We start from the raw sequence: 23237 nt of genomic DNA on the forward strand, positions 1-23237 counted from the left end.
CGTTTTTTAGCACACTCCCTGAAAACGTCCAGTTTTCACCCAGAAACACCCACTTCCTGTCAATCACACTACGATCACTCGAGCGATGAAAAAACGTCGCTCGAGCTTGTGTAAATCTCCAAAGTTTTGTGTTAAATTACTTAGCGCATGCGCGCTGCGTACCATGTGCATGCGCATTTTCCACCTAATCGCTGCATTGCGAAAAACGGCAATGAACGAACAACTCGGAATGACCACCTTTGTTAAAACCCTTGATATATTTGAAAGATTCTATCATGTCTCCCCTTTCCCTTCTGTGCTCCAAACTATACATATTGAGATTTCTTAGTCTTTCTGGGTATGTTTTGTGATGTAGGCCATGCACCATTTTAGTTGCCCTTCTTTGTACAGTTTCTAATGTATTAATATCCTTTTGAAGATATGGCCTCCAGAATTGAACACAGTATTCTAGATGAGCCCGTACCAATGACCTATTGTTAGGGTCTCCTGCTCTGTGCTGCCACGTCGTCATGGCAACCGGGAGACAAGTGCTAGCGGAGTAACCTGAGCGTAGCTGATACTCCGGTTCGGGTCTTTTGCTGTGCAGTGGTTACAGGCTCTGTGCACGGCAGGGGATCCGGTGCTGGTTTTTGTGCTCACAGTCTGTGAGGTCTGAGTGGGGCGTGGACAGCACCTGCTATATAAACCCTCTTCTCAGGTTAGGCAGATGCTGCTGAATCTTTGTTGGTTAGTCAGTTCCTGAAAGCTAGCTAGTACTGTGTAAACTTTGTATTTGTTTGTTGCTTACTGCAAATAGGCCTTGGGATTTGGTATTACACTCTGCCAATCCAGACCTAGCAGTAAGACTGGAGTCAGTCGTTTAACCTGCTGGGGTTCTTTTGCTACTCTGTGAACCTAGCAAGTTTGCGGCTGTATTCTCAGACTTGCCTGCCAAAATCCTTTCTCACTGTGCAAGGTGTTCAGGTGTCAGTTTAGTGGCAGTAAGCTGAACCAGTGCACTGCAAGTGAGGACTAGGATTGTGGAGACTCTCCTTGTGTCTATTATTCCATCTCTGACCAAGGAGTTTACTGCCACACCCGTTGGTAACCCTTTAGGGTTTTGCTGTTGCCCTTAGCAACAGCATTTCGGGTTCTCTACGTATTAAATCACAACATCTCGCTTCTTTCCATCTGAGCATTCCTAATACTAGGGAGACACCCAGTTTCTTAGCCTTTGGGCTTCTCTGTTCACTTTGTGTTTATTTTGTTACCCTATCACCTTCTAAGTATGTAATGTCATATTCCCCAGTCTGTCTGTGAGTTCATTTGTTTTGCATCCCTCTCCGTTCAGACACCAGTACATTCCTGCTGGCACTGGTGTGCATAACATATTCAGCAGCCTAATACTCCTGTTGAAATTTTGTGGGAATATGGAGCATACCCCTCAAAATACTTTGCAACAGGTGGTCGATCAGGTGCAGGTCCTGACTCGACAATTTAATGATTTGTCCATTAAAATGCACACCTCGCAGGCCGCTGGCGGAGCTCCCGCAGCAGCAGTGCCTTCAGGGGTTAAGGAGCCAAAATTAAATCTCTCGGATCGTTTTTCTGCAGATCGCTCGCAGTTCTTTTGTTTCAAGGAGAGCGGCAAGCTATATTTCCAGCTTAGGCCTCAGTCTTCTGGGTCGGAGATTCAGCGGGTGGGCATAGTGATTTCCTTGCTACAAGGAGACCCACAGGTCTGGGCATATGGGTTGCAGCCTGACTGTCCGTCGCTTAAAAGTGTTGATGCTTTTTTTACGGCACTGGGCATGTTGTATGATGACCCTGACAAGACGGCCTCAGCCGAGGCTCAGATTTTGATCCTTAAGCAAGGGCGAAGGCCAGTTGAGGTTTATTGTACGGAGTTTCGGAGGTTGGCCCATGATACCCAGTGGAATGACCCAGCCCTGAGACACCAGTACCGAAGAGGTCTCTCTAACCAGTTAAAAGACCAACTGGTACAATATCCCTTGCCTGATAGCTTGGATCAGCTCATGCAGTTATCCATTCGGGTGGATAGACGGCTGAGAGAGCGCAGGCTTGAAAGGGAGAATGAGGTTTCCTTCTTTCCCAAGGGAACCTCAGACTCTGAGGAATTTTCCGAGGAGCCTATGCAGACTGGGGCTACCCGCCTCTCCTCGCGTGAGAAGATGCGGAGGAGACAGCAGGGGTTATGTTTGTACTGTGGGAATAAAGGTCATGTGGTAGTATCATGCCCAGAAAAGCCGGAAAACTTCAAGGCCTGAGGGTGATGGGAAATATCCTGTCAGGCCAGAAGTCAGAATTTCCCAAGAAGACTTTTATCATTCCGGTGACCTTGAAAATCCTCGGTCAAACTGTCAAGACTGAGGCCTTTGTGGACAGTGGGGCCGACGGGGTTTTTATGGACCGCCAATTCGCCCTGAAACACTCTGTTCCCTTAGTACCCTTGGCATCGGAAATTGAGATTTGTGGGTTAAACGGGGAACCATTATCCCAGGGTAAAATTACCTCTTGCACTAGCCAGATTTCTTTGTTTATTGGAGCCACACACTCTGAAAAATTGTCCTTTTATGTGACTGTCTGTACTTTTGCCCCATTGGTGTTGGGGTTACCCTGGTTAAGGGCCCACAATCCTCAATTTGACTGGGTCTCTGGGGAGATTCTTAGTTGGGGTACTGATTGTTTCAGGAGTTGCTTGAGCCTTCCAGTCAGGCTTTCGCAGCTAAGTTTGCCAGGATTGCCAGGATGTTATACAGATTTTGCGGACGTGTGCTCCAAAAGAGTTGCAGAGTTACTACCTCCCCATCGCCCCTATGACTGTGCCATTGATTTGTTGCCGAATGCTAAGCTTCCCAAGAGCAGGTTGTACTCCCTGTCACGTCCTGAGACTCAGGCTATGGCAGAGTACATTCAGGAGAACTTGGCTAAGGGATTTATCAGACCTTCACAGTCTCCAGTTGGGTCGGGGTTCTTCTTCGTGGGTAAAAAGGACGGTTCGTTGCGACCCTGCATCGACTTCAGGGAATTGAACCGTATCACGATTAAAAACTCATACCCACTGCCTCTCATTTCGGTCTTGTTTGACCAGCTTCGTACTGCCACCATTTTTTCTAAGATTGACCTACGCGGTGCGTACAATCTAATCCGAATAAGAGAGGGGGATGAATGGAAGACTGCCTTTAATACCCACTCAGGGCATTATGAATATTTGGTGATGCCTTTTGGGCTCTGTAATGCCCCGGCAGTCTTCCAGGACTTCATGAACGATGTGTTCAGGGAATATTTGGATAGATTCTTAGTTGTATACTTAAATGACATCCTAATTTTCTCCCATTCCCTGGAGGAACATCGGAAGCATGTACGCTTAGTCCTCCAGAAACTCAGAGACCACCGGCTTGGGGCGAAGCTGGAGAAGTGCGAATTTGAAGTTCAGCAAATCGCATTTCTAGGATATATTATCTCCCCAGAAGGTTTCCAAATGGAGGGTTCCAAGGTACAGGCAGTCCTGGATTGGGTGCAGCCCACTAGTTTGAAGGCGCTTCAGCGTTTTCTGGGCTTTGAGAATTTTTATAGATGATTTATCGCTGGATTTTCGTATATAGTGGCGCCCTTGGTGGCACTCACTAAGAAAGGGGCGGATGTTGCTCACTGGTCTTGTGAGGCCAAAGCGGCTTTTGCCCGTCTCAAAAGGGCATTTGTCTCGGCCAAGGTGCTGCGACACCCAGATCCAGAGCGTCTTTTTGTGGTGGAGGTGGATGCCTCTGAGATGGGTATTGGGGCAGTGCTCTCTCAGATGGGGGTGTCTGATAATCGCCTTCATCCCTGTGCTTACTTTTCCCATAAATTTTCGCCTGCCGAGATGAATTATGACATGGGTAACCGGGAATTGTTGGCTATTAAGGATGCACTCGAGGAGTGGAGACACTGGCTTGAGGGGGCTAAGTTTGTGGTCTCAATTCTCACCGACCATAAGAATTTGGCATATTTAGAGTCAGCGAAGCGCCTCAATGCCAGGCAGGCACGATGGGCTTTGTTTTTCGCTCGCTTTCATTTTTTGATAACATATCGCCCTGGGTCAAAAAACATCAAGGCTGATGCGCTCTCGCGGAGTTTTGCTCCAATCCAGGAGACCACCGAGGAGCCATTGCCCATTGTGTCCCCATCATGTATTAAAGTGGGCATTACCCAGGACCTCTTGTCATTAGTCCTTAGAGCACAGGAGCAGGCTCCTCCAGACCTTCCGGTAGGTCTTTTGTTTGTGCCTCCTAGGTTAAGACAGCGAGTGTTCCTGGAATTCCATGCCAAGAAGTCGGCAGGTCACCCGGGTATTGCCAGAACTCGGGAGTTGCTATCTAGGGTGGTGTGGTGGCCCTCGGTGGCTAGGGATGTGGATCAGTGGGTTCGGGCATGTGACGTTTGTGCCCGAAATAAAACTCCTAGAGGGGTTCCTGTCGGCCCATTACATCCACTCTCTATTCCGTCTAAGCCATGGACCCACATTTCCATGTATTTTGTGGTGGACTTGCCCAAATCCTCGGGGATGACAGCCATTTGTGTTGTCGTTGACAGGTTTTCGAAGATGGCGCATTTCGTTCCACTGGTTGGGTTGCCATCGGCCAGACGCCTGTCTGAGTTATTTATGCAGCATGTTGTGCGCCTCCACGGGTTGCCACTTGATGTGGTCTCTGACCGTGGATCCCAGTTTGTGGCCAAATTCTGGAGGGCATTTTGTTCTGATCTCCAGATTTCTGTGAGCTTGTCGTCAGGCTACCATCCACAGTCTAATGGGCAGACTGAGAGGGTGAACCAGTCCTTGGAGCAGTTCCTCAGGTGTTATATCTCCAAGTGTCATACTGACTGGGTTGCTCATCTGTCCATGGCGGAGTTTGCCTATAACAACGCGGCTCACTCTGCTACAGGGATCTCTCCCTTCCTTTGTGTGTATGGGCATCATCCTAAGGCCAATTCTTTTGACCCCCTGGTGGTTCCTCTGTTGTTTTGGTCCTTAGGGGTATTTGGAGGAAAGTGAAGAAAGCCCTTGTGTCTGTGTCATTAGTGACCAAAAGGGTTTTTGATAAGCGGAGAAGACCCTGCAGCTTCAAATTAGGAGACTTCGTCTGGTTGTCCACCAAGAATTTGAAGTTGAGACAGCCATCTCATAAGTTAGGCCCCCGGTTCATCGGCCCTTATAAGATCACCAGGGTTATCAATCCGGTGGCATTTCAGTTAGATCTTCCCCGTTCATTGGGTATCAATAAAACATTTCATTGTTCCCTTTTAAAACTGGCAGTTAGTAATCCTTCTTCCAGTGGAAGACCTTCTCCTCTTCTGATATGGGATCAGAGGGAGTTTGTGGTTGAAAGGGTTCTTGACTCCAAGATGGTTCGGGGTCGGCTGTCAAATTTGGTGCACTGGAAGGGGTATGGCCCGGAGGAGCGGTCGTGGGTGCGCAGTTGTGATCTTCATGCCCCCAGACTGATACGCTCTTTCTTCTCGCAGTTCCCCGATAAACCCGGTGGTAGGGGTTCTTTGACCCCTCGTCAGAGGGGGGGGTACTGTTAGGATCTCCTGCTCTGTGCTGCCACGTCGCCATGGTAACCGGGAGGCAAGTGTTAGCGAAGTAACCTGAGCGCAGCTGATACTCCGGTCCGGGTTTTTACTGTGTAGTGGTTACAGGCTCTGTGCACGGCAGGGAATCCGGCGCTGGTTTTGTGCTCACAGTATGTGAGGTCTGAGTGGGGCGTGGACAGCACCTGCTATATAAACCATCCTCTCAGGCTAGGCAAATGCTGCTGAATCTTTGTTTGTTAGTCAGTTCCAGAGAGTTAGCTAGTACTGTGTGACTTTGTATTTACTTGTTGCTTACTGCAAATAGGCCTTGGGATTCGGTACTTCATTCTGCCAATCCGGACCTAGCAGTAAGACTGGAGTCAGTTGTTTGACCTGCTGGGGTTCTTTTGCTATTCTGTGAACCCAGCAGGTTTGCGGCTGTACTCTCAGACCTGCTTGCTTAATCCTCCCTCACTGTGCAGGGCGTCCAGGTGTCAGTTTAGTGGCAGTAAACTGAACCTGTGCCCTGCAAGTGGGGGTTAGGATTGTGGATACTCTCCTTGTGTCTATATTTCTATCTCTGACCAAGGAGTTTATTCCCACACCCGTTGGTAACCCTTTGGGGTTTTTTCTGTTGCTCTTAGCAACATCATTTCAGGTGGTCCACATGTTAAATCACTACACCTCGCTTCATTGTCCGCTCTATTCCATCTGAGCATTCCTGACACTAGGGAGACACCCAATTCCTGAGCCTTTGGGCTTCTCCGTTCACTTTGTGTTTATTAGTTATCCCATCACCTCCTGTGTATGTTATGTTATACTGTCTGTGAGTTCGTTTGCTTCGCTTCCCCCTCTGTTCATACACCGGTATACTCCTGTTAGCACTGGTGTGCGTAACAGTTGTCCGTGGGACGAATATGGCCATTGACATGCCTGGTCAAAATACAAAAAAAAATCACCTCTTCGGTGTGGAATTATTTCAACACAAATGCGGACAACAGGTGTCAAGCCGTGTGTTGCCTTTTTCAAGCTGTAATAGTAGGGTTAAGGATGTTAACCACCTAGGAACATCCTCCCTTATACATCACCTGGACCGCATTCATCAGAAGTCAGTGACAAGTTCAAAAACTTTGGATGACAGCTGAAGCAGTCCACTGACCACTAAATCCCTTCCTCTTGTAACCAAGCTCCTGCAAACCACACCACCAACTCCCTCAGTGTCAATTTCCACCTTACACAGGAAAGCCAATAGTCCTGCAGGCCATGTCACTGGCAAGTCTGACAAGTCCTCTCCTGCCTGGGATTCCTCCGATGCATCCTTGAGTGTAACGCCTACTGCTGCTGGCGCTGCTGTTGTTGCTGCTGGGAGTCGATCGTCATCCCAGAGGGGAAGTCGGAAGACCACTTGTACTACTTCCAGTAAGCAATTGACTGTCCAACAGTCCTTTGCGAGGAAGATGAAATATCACAGCAGTCATCCTGCTGCAAAGCGGATAACTCAGGTCTTGTCAGCCTGGGTGGTGAGAAACGTGTGTCCGGTATCCACCGTTAATTCACAGGCAACTAGAGACTTGATTGAGGTACTGTGTCCCCGGTACCAAATACCATCTAGGTTCCATTTCTCTAGGCAGGCGATACCGAAAATGTACACAGACGTCAGAAAAAGAGCCACCAGTGTCCTAAAAAATGCAGTTGTACCCAATGTCCACTTAACCACGGACATGTGGACAAGTGGAGCAGGGCAGACCCAGGACTATATGACTGTGACAGCCCACTGGGTAGATGTATTGCCTCCCGCAGCAAAAACAGCAGCGGCGGCACCAGTAGCAGCATCTCGCAAACGCCAAATCGTTCCTAGGCAGGCTACGCTTTGTATCACAGCTTTCCATAAGAGGCACACAGCTGACAACCTCTTACGGAAACTGAGGAACATCATCGCAGAATGGCTTACCCCAATTGGACTCTCCTGGGGATTTGTGACATCGGACAACGCCACCAATATTGTGCGTGCATTACATCTGGGCAAATTCCAGCATGCCCCATGTTTTGCACATACATTGAATTTGGTGGTGCAGAATTATTTAAAAAACGACAGGGGCGTGCAAGAGATGCTGTCGGTGGCCCGAAGAATTGCGGGCCACTTTCGGCATTCAGCCACCGCGTGTCGAAGACTGGAGCACCAGCAAACAGTCCTGAACCTGCCCTGCCATCATCTGAAGCAAGAGGTGGTAACGAGGTGTATTCAACCCTCTATATGCTTCAGAGGATGGAGGAGCAGCAAAAGGCCATTCAAGCCTATACATCTGCCCACGATATAGGCAAAGGAGGGGGAATGCACCTGACTCAAGCTCAGTGGAGAATGATTTCAACATTGTGCAAGGTTCTGCAACCCTTTGAACTTGCCACACGTTAGTCAGTTCAGACACTGCCAGCCTGAGTCAGGTCATTTCCCTCATCAGGCTTTTGCAGAAGAAGCTGGAGACATTGAAGGAGGAGCTAAAACAGAGCGATTCCGCTAGGCATGTGGGACTTGTGGATGGAGCCCTTAATTCGCTTAACCGGGATTCACGGGTGGTCAATCTGTTGAAATCAGAGCACTACATTTTGGCCACCGTGCTCGATCCTAGATTTAAAACCTACGTTGTATCTCTCTTTCCAGCAGACACAGGTCTGCAGAGGTTCAAAGACCTGCTGGTGAGAAAATTGTCAAGTCAAGCGGAACGTGACCCGTCAACAGCTCCTCCTTCACATACTCCCGCACCTGGGGGTGCGAGGAAAGGGCTAAGAATTCCGAGCCCACCTGCTGGTGGTGATGCAGAGCAGTCTGGAGCGAGCGCTGACATCTGGTCCGGACTGAAGGACCTGCCAACGATTACTGACATGTCCTCTACTGTCACTGCATATGATTCTGTCACCATTGACAGAATGGTGGAGGATTATATGAGTGACTGCATCCAAGTAGGCACGTCAGACAGTCCGTACGTATACTGGCAGGAAAAAGAGGCAATTTAAAGGGCCTTGCACAAACTGGCTTTATTTTACCTAAGTTGCCCTCCCTCCAGTGTGTACTCCGAAAGAGTGTTTAGTGCAGCCGCTCACCTTGTCAGCAATCGGCGTACGAGGTTACTTCCAGAAAATGTGGAGAAGATGATGTTCATCAAAATGAATTATAATCAATTCCTCCGTGGAGACATTCACCAGCAATTGCCTCCAGAAAGTACACAGGGATCTGAGATGGTGGATTCCAGTGGGGATGAATTAATAATCTGTGAGGAGGGGGATGTACACAGTGAAAGGGGTGAGGAATCGGGGGATGATGATGAGGTGGACATCTTGCCTCTGTAGAGCCAGTTTGTGCAAGGAGAGATTGATTGCTTCTTTTTTGGTGGGGGCCCAAACCAACCAGTCATTTCAGTCAGTCGTGTGGCAGACCCTGTCACTGAAATGAAGTGTGCATGTCCTGTTTATACAACATAAGGGTGGGTGGAAGGGCCCAAGGACAATTCCATCTTGCACCTCTTTTTTCTTTCATTTTTCTTTGCATCATGTGCTGTTTGGGGACTATTTTTTTGAAGTGCCATCCTGTCTGACACTGCAGTGCCACTCCTAGATGGGCCAGGTGTTTGTGTCGGCCACTTGTGTCGCTTAGCTTAGTCACACAGCGACCTTGGTGCGCCTCTTTTTTTCTTTGCATCATGTGCTGTTTGGGGACAATTTTTTTGAAGTGCCATCCTGTCTGACACTGCAGTGCCACTCCTAGATGGGCCAGGTGTTTGTGTCGGCCACTTGTGTCGCTTAGCTTAGTCACACAGCGACCTTGGTGCGCCTCTTTTTTTCTTTGCATCATGTGCTGTTTGGGGACAATTTTTTTGAAGTGCCATCCTTTCTGACACTGCAGTGCCACTCCTAGATGGGCCAGGTGTTTGTGTCGGCCACTTGTGTCGCTTAGCTTAGTCACACAGCGACCTTGGTGCGCCTCTTTTTTCTTTGCATCATGTGCTGTTTGAGGACAATTTTTTTGAAGTGCCATCCTGTCTGACACTGCAGTGCCACTCCTAGATGGGCCAGGTGTTTGTGTCGGCCACTTGTGTCGCTTAGCTTAGTCACACAGCGACCTTGGTGCGGCTCTTTTTTCTTTGCATCATGTGCTGTTTGGGGACAATTTTTTTGAAGTGCCATCCTGCCTGACACTGCAGTGCCACTCCTAGATGGGCCAGGTGTTTGTGTCGGCCACTTGTGTCGCTTAGCTTAGCCATCCAGCGACCTCGGTGCAAATTTTAGGACTAAAGATAATATTGTGAGGTGTGAGGTGTTCAGAATAGACTGAAAATGAGTGTAAATGATAGTTATTAAGGTTAATAATAGTATGGGATCAAAATGACCCCCAAATTCTATGATTTAAGCTGTTTTTGAGGGTTATTTGTAAAAAAAAACACCCGAATCCAAAACACACCCGAATCCGACAAAAAATTTTCAGGGAGGTTTTGGCAAAACGTATCCGAATCCAAAACACGGCCGCGGAACCGAATCCAAAACCAAAACACAAAACCCGAAAAATTTCCGGTGCACATCTCTAGTTACAAACTATGGTCCATGGACCTTAGGGATATACTGTATTGTACAGTATGAGCATCCAAGTCCCATAGCCCCACCATAATCACAAACCAATGGGAATGGATCACTACTTACATTTACTCGTGAGCTTATGTACATGTCATGAGGCATTGTAGCCAAGTGGTGAAGTTTCCAGCTTCCCATGCTTAGAGTCCCGGGTTTGATTCCCAAAGTGCGAGTGCATGTTTATTTTTTCCTGAGACTTCATTAATTTTTTTTATATCTATTATAATATACCTTCACATTCAATAGAAGTGTGCGCATAGGTTTTACATAAATCAGGGTAAATCTGCAGGAGCATCTCATTCCGCTATCTAAAATACACAGTGGCAATGAGGTCCCGTAGACTGTAGTTCATTGATGTTAGAGAGCCTGTTCTGTACTGTATGTGAGCATCAAAGTCCCATAGCACAGCATAAGCAAAACCAATGAGAAGGGATCACTGCATTTACACATGAGCTCGTGTCTCTATCAAAGCAACTGAAGTTCTCTATCTGATCTTCATTTACGTACAGTACTGTGTTGTACATTTATTGTAACCGGACCTCCCTCCCTGTCTATGAAATAAGCAGGCTCCCAGGGGGGAAGGGGGAAGTGGGATGGGGGTGGGGGGAGGTGGTGGCTAAATACCGTGTTCTGCAGAAATTATTCATTCACCCCAAAAAATTAACCAATAAATCAATCAATTATAATAGTGTATACAGACGCAAGCGAACGTATAAAACAAAGGTTCTTATGAAAGTACTGTACAGAATCTCAATGTCTGCTAATACTCGGAAATGTGAGGTGCAAATGTTTTATTAGTAATACAGTAGGTACAGTACTGTACTGTACAAAGAAACGTAGATTTTGATGGAAGATACTGAAGAACCACTTGGACCATCTAGTCTTCAGTTAAACAGACAAAATATTTTAGACGAAGGTTACTCTAAATTGCATTTGGAATTTAATGCATACAGTAGAGATATGTCCACACTGTACTGTACATAAGTATTTCCTTTATACTGCCATGTACAGTATGGCATGGCTTGAAATCTCATATACTATGATATTTACAGTACAGTAGCCATGCATTTTGATTTTTCTTAAGTTAGTTCTTTAATATGGTACTTTATATATATTCTACTGTATCATGGCAAACAAAATTGTTGGGTGTACAGTAGGCTGCTCTGTAAATATACTGTTCAGTAAGTCAGTTTCCAAAGAAACACTGTTCAATACTGTACATCAGGGATGGGGAACCCTCGGTCCTCCAGCTGTTGTTGAACTACACATCCCAGCATGCCCTGCAACAGTTTTAGCATGGCCAAATTGCAAAACTGTAGCAAAGCATGCTGGTATGTGTAGTTCAACAACAGCTGGAGGACCGCAGGTTCCCCATCCCTGCTGTACATTGTGAAGTAAAAAAATTAAATAAATGGATCAGTAAAGAAAATGCTCAATGTACAGTTCTTTACAGGACTGTACAGGTACTGTACTTGTACATGTCAGTTTTACGTTATTTTCCACCAGGAAATGTATATTAGAGGTAGACTGTATACAGTAAATGTACTGTACTACAGTAAGTCGCACAGGCAGTTCATGCTAAATCCTACAATACAGTACAGTATGTGACATGTTTATATTCTGTGTATAATTTCAAAATACAGTACTGTACTACACTTAGGGGGGAATTAAAATGTTTGAAAAGTCAGTTGGGTGTCTGTTTTTTCCTGTCTATTAGATAGGAAAAATCAGACACCAAACTGACTTTTCAAACAATTGAATATCCCCATTACAGCAGTGGCGTAACTACTGCCCCCGCAGTCCTCGCGGTGGCTTGGGGGCGAGGGGCTACGGGGGCGCCACTGACTTAGAACAGATTGACATGCGGACGAGCGTCCGCATGTCAATCTGCGGTCTCCTCTCCCTCCCTGCTGTGTTGGAGGGACACGGAGCGCACATCGCGCGTCTCTCCTGTGTCCCTCCCTGGCTCTCCCCCGGCCGGTCTAAGGAAGTGCCGTTCGTGAGCTCTGATTGGCCCACGAACCGGCACTTCCTTTATTAGACCAGCGGGGGAGAGCCAGGGAGGGACACAGGAGAGACGCGCGATGTGCGCTCCGTGTCCCTCCAACACATGGGATGGGGGGGGGGCGGGGGAGCAGGCACTGGGGGCATATACCTGGCACTGTGGGGGGAAGATCTGGCACTTGGGGCATATACCTGGCACTGTGGGGGGCAAATCTGGCACTGGAGGCATATACCTGGCACTGTGGGGGGAAGATCTGGCACTGGGGGCATATACCTGGCACTGTGGGGGGCAGATCTGGCACTGGAGGCATATACCTGGCACTGTGGGGGGCAGATCTGGTACTGGGGGCATATACCTGGCACTGTGGGAGGAAGATCTGGAACTGGGGGCATATACCTGGCACTGTGGGGGGCAGATCTGGCACTGGGGGCATATACCTGGCACTGTGGGGGCAGATCTGGCACTGGGGGCATATACCTGGCACTGTGGGGGGCAGATCTGGCACTGGGGGCATATACCTGGCACTGTGGGGGGAAGATCTGGCACTGGGGGCATATACCTGGCACTGTGGGGGCAGATCTGGCACTGGGGGCATATACCTGGCACTGTGGGGGCAGATCTGGCACTGGGGGCATATACCTGGCACTGTGGGGGCAGATCTGGCACTGGGGGCATATACCTGGCACTGTGGGGGGAAGATCTGGCACTGGGGGCATATACCTGGCACTGTGGGGGCAGATCTGGCACTAGGGGCATATACCTGGCACTGTGGGGGCAGATCTGGCACTGGGGGCATATACCTGGCACTGTGGGGGGAAGATCTGGCACTGGAGGCATATACCTGGCACTGTGGGGGAATATCTGGCACTGGGGGCATATACCTGGCACTGTGGGGGAATATTTGGCACTGGGGGAGCAGGCACTGAGGGGGCATATGTGGCACTGTGGGGGCATATTTGGTACTGGGGGGAGCAGGCACTGAGGGGGCATATGTGGCACTGGGGGGGGGTATATGTGGCACTGAGGGCATGTACCTGGCACTGTGGGGGAATATCTGGCACTAGGGGCATATACCTGGCACTGTGGGGGAATATCTGGCACTGGGGGCATATGTGGCACTGGGAGCATGGCCCTAGCAACAAGCACTACCCCCTAGCAACGAGCATGACACCCAGTGCATGAAACCCCTGGCAACGAGCATGACACCCTGAGCATGAAAACCCCTGGCACCGTGCATGGAACCAAGAGCATGAAACCCCTGGCAACGAGCAGGTAATTTAAAAGTAATTAGAAGCCTTACTGTAGAACTTAATGTGTAATGGGCATTATGGTGTGTGGCATAATGTATCACGGACATTGCGGTGTGTGTCATAATGTATCAGGCATTACGGTGTGTTGTATACTATATAACGGGCATTGTGGTATGTGGTATAATGTCTCAGGATCATTGTGGTGTGTGTCATACTGTGTCACAGACATTGTATGTGCTATAATGTATCAGGGGCATTGCAGTGTGTAGCATAATGTATAACGGGCATTGCGATTCCTGTCATAATGTGTCACAGGCATTACGGTGTGTGGCATAATGTGTCTGGGGCATTACAGTGTGTGCATATTGTGTCATGTGCATTATTGTGTGTGGAATAATGTCTAAGGGCCATTGCAGTATGTGGAATAATGTATACTGGGCATTACTATAAGGAGGAAAAATGACAAATAATGTAAGGGGCATGAATCAGGATTATTTTTCTTTCCTGTGGTGGCCAACGTCTGGGCGTGCAGGTTGCAAAACTGGGGTATAAGGTAGTCTTTTCCTGCAATGCCACGCCCTCCATGCAAAGCCACGCCCATTTCGACAAAGCCACACACCCTTTTTGCCGGCGCACGCCTGCGGCGCGCGCATTTTTCTACCTTTGCTAGTGCCAATTACGGGGGGTATGGGGGGGCGCCGAAGGATTTTTTGGCTTGGGGGAGAAAAATTTCTAGTTACGCCACTGCATTACAGTAACAATGTACAGTATACTGTACAGATTTTTTAAATTTAATTACAAACACACAAATGCATCTCAGATGCAAATGCATGTACTGTACAGTATAGCAGACAGCTTATGGTGACAGGACTCACTCATCCCCACCCATAGTCGCTGTGTATTTTAGATAGCATAATGAGATGCTCCTGCGGCATTGCCCTGATTCATGTAAAACCTGTGTGCATACAGTATTTCTATTGAATCTAAAAGTACAGTACAGTATATTACAATAGAAAAAAAATGAATAAAGTGTCAGGAAATAAAGGCATGTGCACGCCTCATGACAGATACACAAGCTCATGTGTAAATGTAAGCAGAGATTTCTTCCCATTGGTTTTAGATTATGCCCTAATGGTTACGGGACTTGGCCGCTCACATACAGTACTGTACTGTGGGGGTGATTCCGACCTGATCGTTAGCAGGCTACTTTTAGCAATGCTGCGATCAGGTAGTCACCGCCTACAGGGGAGGGGGGATTCGCTGTACAGGGCTGCAAACCGCTGTGCAGACAGCTGCACAAACAAAAGTTTGTGCAGTTTCTGCACGGTTCAGGACTTACTCACCCGCTGTGATGTTCTTGTCCAAAGCCGACATCAGGATCCCTCCCTGGAGACGGCTGGACATGCCTGCGTTCGCCCGGACACGCCTTCAAAACGGTGAGTAGACACCCCCTGGCCAGCCTCTTCCTGTCAATCTTGTAGCATTTGCCGTTGCGAATGCTTTCTTCATGCATTTCAATGCTGCCAGGCGATGGGCAGTGATGCGCCTGCGTGTTGCAGCCCACGCGCATGCGCAGTTATGACCTGTTCGCACGGCTGCAAAAAATTGCAGCGTGCGAATGGGTTTGAATGACCCCCTGTATCCCTAACTTCAATGGACCAAACTGTAGCTTAAAAACTTTGTTTTGCATATTGATAATGTCGATATTATCTTAAACCATAAAGCTATACCTTTAAACACACTTGTACCATGGAGCCGCTGCGGCCGCTAGACTTAATATGCACTCTACGTACTTTGTACGCTATTTGCGTACAGAGTCCCGTACCTTGTACGGACTTAGCGTACAAACGCTGCGCTGGGGGTACAAAGTACACACAGCGCGTACACACTCTTGATATACTTTAAACCTTATTAGTAATGCAATGCAATGATATTATTACACTCTAAACCTTATGCAGCAAAGCACTGCAATGATGTTACACCTTAAACCTTATGCAGCGTTGACGGTACAAAGTACACACATCGCGTACACAACTTATCAATACACTTTTAAACCTTATACAGTTGGGTAATTTAATACGCTTTAAACCCTAGCAGGGAAAAGAGGACACAACACCAATTTGTAGTTAAACACTGTGCTCCGACACCTCAGCATATATATCTGGAAGGGGATAACAATACAATTTATACACTACAATACAACAGAGTAAATGGCTACAGTCAATGTACATACGTGAGAATATTCGCTTGCGCAACCTGGTCCAGTCCTCCGCTAATCGGGTAGATAGCGTTAAGAGTCTTCTGACCGGCCAGGCAGCAACAGGCTTTTTATACACTACTTCAAAAAGCAATACAACGGATACTGTAATCCCTTTGTCCATTGGACACAGAGATGCATATTTACATTACAGGAGAGGTCATAGGTTGATTTGAAAAGGTGGGCAATGTCTTTCTCAACTGCTCTTGTGGGTGGTCTCCTCTGGATTCCCGCCGCATACATAATATACAGTAAATACAGTTTATATCTATATTCTACTTCTGCACATAACTATATGCAGGAACATGCGATCTTCCTCTAACCAACACCGTAATGTTACCCTTAAAATACCCTACAGCTGGATACTAGACATCACCTTATAACCTTAGTCTGTCCCTTCCTATCATGCAAAGGCGAATCCCTTAGTCCTGGAATCATTTAAACTGTTGATACTTGCTGATGTGGTGCAGGGGAGCTATGTGTACAATGTGCACTATTTGGATTAAATATGTGATGTTTTGATAACCCTCTATGCACTCACAAACTCCACCATAAATACCCACACCATGCGCAGGACAGCGGGAGCGACCATACGCAAATTGCGGATATGTGCACGCGCGGCGGAACAAGTGCACGCGCAGCGGGCATGTGTGTGTGGTTAGTACGTGATGTGTGTACTGGAATATTTTTCGACTTTGACAGTCCACCCTTTGGCAGTCAACAATAACTGCCTCTATCTTAAACACTAAACAGAAAAATATACAATACAATATCTACAGATGATTGGATGGTAGGAGGAGAGGTGTAGGCGGGAAATGTATGACCTAGTGGGATAGTAAAAGCATGTATGTGTGAATCCATGTCTAAGGGGCATGTATAATCGTGCCGTATATGTTCTAGATAAGCTTCGAGGTATTGCGAAGTATACAATAAATCCTTCTTATCCCGTATTAAGGGTCTGTAAGTGGGACAACAAACACTACCGAGCTCTTTTCGGCTTCTTGTTCCAACAAATGGGGTGCACATTTAGTTGATGATACATGGAGGGGGAACATATGTGAGTGCTAATATATGTGGATATCACCTGTCGACTATGTGTGTCACTAACTGAAGGTTGTAGAGATGAAGATAAGACACATATCTAAAATACATTCACATAACATTTTCGTAATCATTCTTGGGTGTAGTCGATCTCTTTTCCGGATCGGTGTATCTGGGCAGAGGGGGAGACAAAGGAAAAATGGGTGAAAGAAACGGGCCATGGAATTCATTTGCAATCCTTATCATAACATTGTCTCTATGGATGGGTCGTAAATTAAATCTGCTGCTGTAACAATGCCCCCGCTCCTTAAACTCATTAATTTTGTGCCGTGCTTGTGCCGCATTAGAATTCGAACACACCTAAATATCAAACCAATAATTATGACGACTCCCAGGATACAAAGGAGAAACTTTCCTACACTCATAATAACATTTTGAGCCCACTCTCCTAATCCTGGGAACCAATTTCGTGGGTTCAACCATGAGACCCAGCCGGTCAGCTCATTACCCACAGCGGTAAGGGTAAGGTTGTGTCTCCTTCGGAACTCCCACTTCAACTGCAATATATCATCCATCTTTTGATCGATAATCTCTGTGGGGTCGTCAGTGCTGTTTGTAATATACGTGCAGCACTTCACACCATATTGAGTTGCCAAAGTGACACAGTACCCACCCGTCACGGCTGTGATATAATTGAGGACCATCCTATGCTGGATCAGTTCTGTCTTGTAAGCTTGCAACTCCCTACCCGTATACCTAAAGGTGTCGTCATACATCTCAGTGATATTATCTATCAAGTTCGCTAGCGCATGGATATACCTATAATTTATAATTCCTCTGGCAGTACGGGTGATGTCTAATGCGAGAAGGAATTGAATCCCGGTGGATTCGTGGATCAAATCAGAGGCTACGTGCTCTGTCCTATCTATGAGGTGTCTCTTAACGATGTGTTCATAGTGAGTATGAGTATAAGGAGCCTGAGCACTGCGGTGAACGTCTTTCATCTTATCATGGGTTATGGTCATGACCTCTGGCAACACTCTTCCAACATAACACAATCCCTCTGAGTTTGGGGCAAGCCACTTATACGCCTTCCTCCCACATATGAAATAGGCATCATCGGGGAGAACATATGGGACAGAATATGACATTACCATATTACAAACTTTCCACGTGAAAAACCCAATCCCTAGTTCTCCCATCTGCTCAGTACAAGTATCAGGCTGGATGATATGAGCACAGTACCCTGGTCATACTTCTGCAACCCACATGGTCTTGCTTCCTCAAGTATACCTATACCGAAAATACCTTCCACTGTTGGCTATTTGGCGTACAAGTTCAGAGTCTATGGGTATCCTAACAGCTCTATGCGAAAAGGCTATGGTCTGGTTATTCCATGTCACCTCCCAATTTCCTGGTTTTTGGAAATTGGAAATGTTGAAGCATAATAAGGACCTATCTACATGATACTGGTGGAGCTTCAAACTAGGGGGCCTAGAAATATTAAATTTCTTGTCCACCGGTCTCCCACCCCGTAATTCGAATACCTCATCTATTGCTAAAGGGTACGGTACTAATCCTGACTTGCTCTGACCTTGAGGTACTTGTGAGCACACCCAGCATTCTGTTTGGTTTAAAACCTTACCCACTAGTGAGTGGTAATCACTCAATGGATGACGGTCCATGTTGATATTAAGGCTGGACTGACATCTCTGGATGCACCCATCCTCAACTATGTTCTCACAACTCCTACAAATGCAATTTTCCTCAGCTAATAACCCTTCACAGTGCATCCGAGCTCCCTGACTACCAGATTGTTTTCTGATACTCGCCTTTGCACGAGTGATGTGTTGCTCTTGGAATTCTACAAATCCGTCCTCGCCATCAGAACCCATTCCAGATCCTTTCTCGACCTCTCTGGGACTCTCACCGAAACAGACTGTTCTGGTCAACAACAGCGTTAACAGGAAAACCCGGAATGCAGTCTCTTGGGGTAAGTCCATCTTGTTAAGGGGAGAGAAAGGGAACAAGAAGGGGGAGGAAAGGAGGGAGAGAAGGAGGGTAGTGGGAGATGGAGAAAAAAAAAAAAAAAAAAGAAAACCGGTGTGACAACCGCCTCTGGTCTTGTTGTTCTCCGCGCTCAGGTGCCGTGACAACAGTCCTGCCTCTCAACCTTCCCGGAACAGACACTCCAGTGATACGATGTTCTCTCCGGATCAGCGACCTTTCTGTAGAGAACATAAATCTTGTATTTCAATGTGTTTAACTGTTGTATGAAGTAAACCATCTTTGGAAAGTAAAAAGAGAGGGGAAATAATAAAAAGAAAATTTGTCAGATTTGCGTTCACCATCAGGCTGTCACACCATCATGTATATCGGTATCTATGCACAGTCTATCTTCACCAGTATTCCCATTCTCCACCCTTTGGGCATGACCAGGCACACTGACACTGGTATCCTTATGCTAGTGAGATATACTGGATTTAGGCAGAGCTCTGGCAGACCGAGTAGGCATGTGACGTTTGAACTGTAATCCTGTCAGTGAACGTAAGAGGATGAAGAGGAAGCTTTGAAGACAAATCACAGAGTTTAGTAACAGGTAAGTTTGTAAAGGCAAAGAAGATTTTACAAAGTTTGACATCTGGATTGGGCACTACGGGGAATGATTCCATAATCGGTCTGTACCCCTTAAAGAAAATTTTTATGTGTGTTATATCTCTACTGGGACTATCCCAGCCATCAATCCAGTGTCTTGTCCATTCTAAGTTCATAGGGAACCCGGTATCCTTGAGATAATTTCCTCTACCTGTGATGGACATGCATCTAAAACAGTGGAATGCAATATTAGTCTCCGTGGGTATTTAAAATATTTTGTGCTTCCTGGGTGGGAGCACTCTATATGTATACCATCTCTAGCAAAACTCCTGTTAAATTACTTAGAGGTCACTTCTGCTAGAGAGAGAAGCCGAAGTTTAGAGGCCTCCTCCTAATCCCAGTAAGTTCTGTCAAAAGGGTAAAGTTGCATTTATTCTGTTCTTCCCATTAACCGAATCTGTGTTTTATATATGGCTCGTGATTCCTTAATATATGTCCCTTGATCCCGTCTATGTGTTTAATAACGTGGCTTGTTTATTCTGTCTAGGGGTCTATATTGGCTATGTGCTGTATTACTCTTACAATCTCTAGCAAAATGTCCTTTATTTTTACAAATGTAACATATTTTCGGTCTTTTGTTACTACTAGGGTTTTGGGGTTTGGGCTGATGAGACTTTGGTGTAAGAGCCTGCATACTTTCAATCCTCAGCCTCTCCTCTTGCAGTTTTCTACGCCTAGCAATATTCCTATGGTGTTCAATTGCGCACTCTCTAAAGCAAGCTACTGTGACCCCTCTCCAACCAGGCAAAGAGGTTTGTATTCTGTCCCTCACTGTCTGATCGAGTACGTCCATTAGCACAGACACAGCCACTTCTCTGTAATTTTCATTGTTCCCTGCATCTGATACCCCCATGTATCTATCCATTTCCTGCAGTGCTCGGTGGAAATATTCAGATGTCATTTCATTTTCCCTCTGTTTTATGGAGAAAATTCTTCTCCACTCAGTGGGGAAACACAACTCTAGTTGCCTATTAATTCGTTCTATATTTTCCTGATTGTTTCTGTCAGTCATAGGACTATCCGACTCTAGTCTACAATCAGTGGTAAATTTTTGGGTGTCAATATTAGGGGGTAGGCATGCTTTCAAAAATGTCCGCCAATGCTGGTTTGTCGGTTCATACACATTACCCAGATCTCTGATAAATTTCTGACATCTGGCTAAATGCTTCCGAGGGTCGGGGAATTCTGAAATGATTGATCGCAGCTCATCTCTGGGCCACGGGCAATACATTGCATTATTCCTGGTGAGGACTACTTCCTGACTATCGGTTCCCCCATTGGGAGTTACTATTTCCAAGACAGGGTGTAATCCTACCATTCCGTTCCTAATCTGTTTACTGTGTGGTGTTGTTGTTTCTGTGCAATGAACTGTCTCATACTTACCGGTAGAGATGAGCGGTTTCGGTTTCTCTGAATCCGAACCCGCACGAACTTCATGTTTTTTTTCACGGGTCCGAGCGACTCGGATCTTCCCGCCTTGCTCGGTTAACCCGAGCGCGCCCGAACGTCATCATGACGCTGTCGGATTCTCGCGAGACTCGGATTCTATATAAGGACTCGAGCCGCGCGTCGCCGCCATTTTCACACGTGCATTGAGATTGATAGGGAGAGGACGTGGCTGGCGTCCTCTCCATTTAGATTAGGAGAGAGAGAGAGAGATTGACCTGAGGCTGATACTGTAGAAGAGAGTGCAGAGTTTAGTGACTGACCACAGTGACCACCAGCAGTGCAGTTGTTTTATTTAATATATCCGTTCTCTGCCTGAAAAAAACGGTACACACAGTGACTCAGTCACATACCATATCTGTGTGCACTGCTCAGCCCAGTGTGCTGCATGCCTGCATCATCTATGTATATATTATATATCTGACTGTGCTCAGCTCACACAGCTTATAATTGTGGGGGAGACTGGGGAGCACTGCAGTGCCAGTTATAGGTTATAGCAGGAGCCAGGAGTACAAGACAGTCACATACCATATCTGTGTGCACTGCTCAGCCCAGTGTGCTGCATCATCTATGTATATATTATATATCTGACTGTGCTCAGCTCACACAGCTTATAATTGTGGGGGAGACTGGGGAGCACTGCAGTGCCAGTTATAGGTTATAGCAGGAGCCAGGAGTACATATTATATTAAAATTAAACAGTGCACACTTTTGCTGCAGGAGTGCCACTGCCAGTGTGACTGACCAGTGACCTGACCACACTGACCACCAGTATAGTTAGTAGTATACTATATTGTGATTGCCTGAAAAAGTTAAACACTCGTCGTGTGACTTCACTTGTGTGGTGTTTTTTTTTTATTCTATAAAAAACTCATTCTGCTGACAGACAGTGTCCAGCAGGTCCGTCATTATATAATATATATACCTGTCCGGCTGCAGTAGTGATATATATATATTTTTTATATCATTATTTATCATCCAGTCGCAGCAGACACAGTACGGTAGTTCACGGCTGTAGCTACCTCTGTGTCGGCACTCGGCAGTCCATCCATAATTGTATACCACCTACCCGTGGTTTTTTTTTCTTTCTTCTTTATACATACATACTACTACATCTCTTTATCAACCAGTCTATATTAGCAGCAGACACAGTACAGTACGGTAGTTCACGGCTGTGGCTACCTCTGTGTCGGCACTCGGCAGTCCGTCCATAATTGTATACCACCTAACCGTGGTTTTTTTTTCTTTCTTCTTTATACATACATACTACGACATCTCTTTATCAACCAGTCTATATTAGCAGCAGACACAGTACAGTACGGTAGTTCACGGCTGTGGCTACCTCTGTGTCGGCACTCGGCAGTCCGTCCATAATTGTATACCACCTAACCGTGGTTTTTTTTTCTTTCTTCTTCATACATACATACTACGACATCTCTTTATCAACCAGTCTATATTAGCAGCAGACACAGTACAGTACGGTAGTTCACGGCTGTGGCTACCTCTGTGTCGGCACTCGGCAGTCCGTCCATAATTGTATACCACCTAACCGTGGTTTTTTTTTCTTTCTTCTTTATACATACATACTACGACATCTCTTTATCAACCAGTCTATATTAGCAGCAGACACAGTACAGTACGGTAGTTCACGGCTGTGGCTACCTCTGTGTCGGCACTCGGCAGTCCGTCCATAATTGTATACCACCTAACCGTGGTTTTTTTTTCTTTCTTCTTTATACATACATACTACGACATCTCTTTATCAACCAGTCTATATTAGCAGCAGACACAGTACAGTACGGTAGTTCACGGCTGTGGCTACCTCTGTGTCGGCACTCGGCAGTCCGTCCATAATTGTATACCACCTAACCGTGGTTTTTTTTTCTTTCTTCTTCATACATACATACTACGACATCTCTTTATCAACCAGTCTATATTAGCAGCAGACACAGTACAGTACGGTAGTTCACGGCTGTGGCTACCTCTGTGTCGGCACTCGGCAGTCCGTCCATAATTGTATACTAGTATCCATCCATCTCCATTGTTTACCTGAGGTGCCTTTTAGTTGTGCCTATTAAAATATGGAGAACAAAAATGTTGAGGTTCCAAAATTAGGGAAAGATCAAGATCCACTTCCACCTCGTGCTGAAGCTGCTGCCACTAGTCATGGCCGAGACGATGAAATGCCAGCAACGTCGTCTGCCAAGGCCGATGCCCAATGTCATAGTACAGAGCATGTCAAATCCAAAACACCAAATATCAGTAAAAAAAGGACTCCAAAACCTAAAATAAAATTGTCGGAGGAGAAGCGTAAACTTGCCAATATGCCATTTACCACACGGAGTGGCAAGGAACGGCTGAGGCCCTGGCCTATGTTCATGGCTAGTGGTTCAGCTTCACATGAGGATGG

The sequence above is a fragment of the Pseudophryne corroboree genome, chromosome 11 (genome assembly GCF_028390025.1).
Source record: "Pseudophryne corroboree isolate aPseCor3 chromosome 11, aPseCor3.hap2, whole genome shotgun sequence".
Classification (NCBI taxonomy): Eukaryota; Metazoa; Chordata; class Amphibia; order Anura; family Myobatrachidae; genus Pseudophryne; species Pseudophryne corroboree.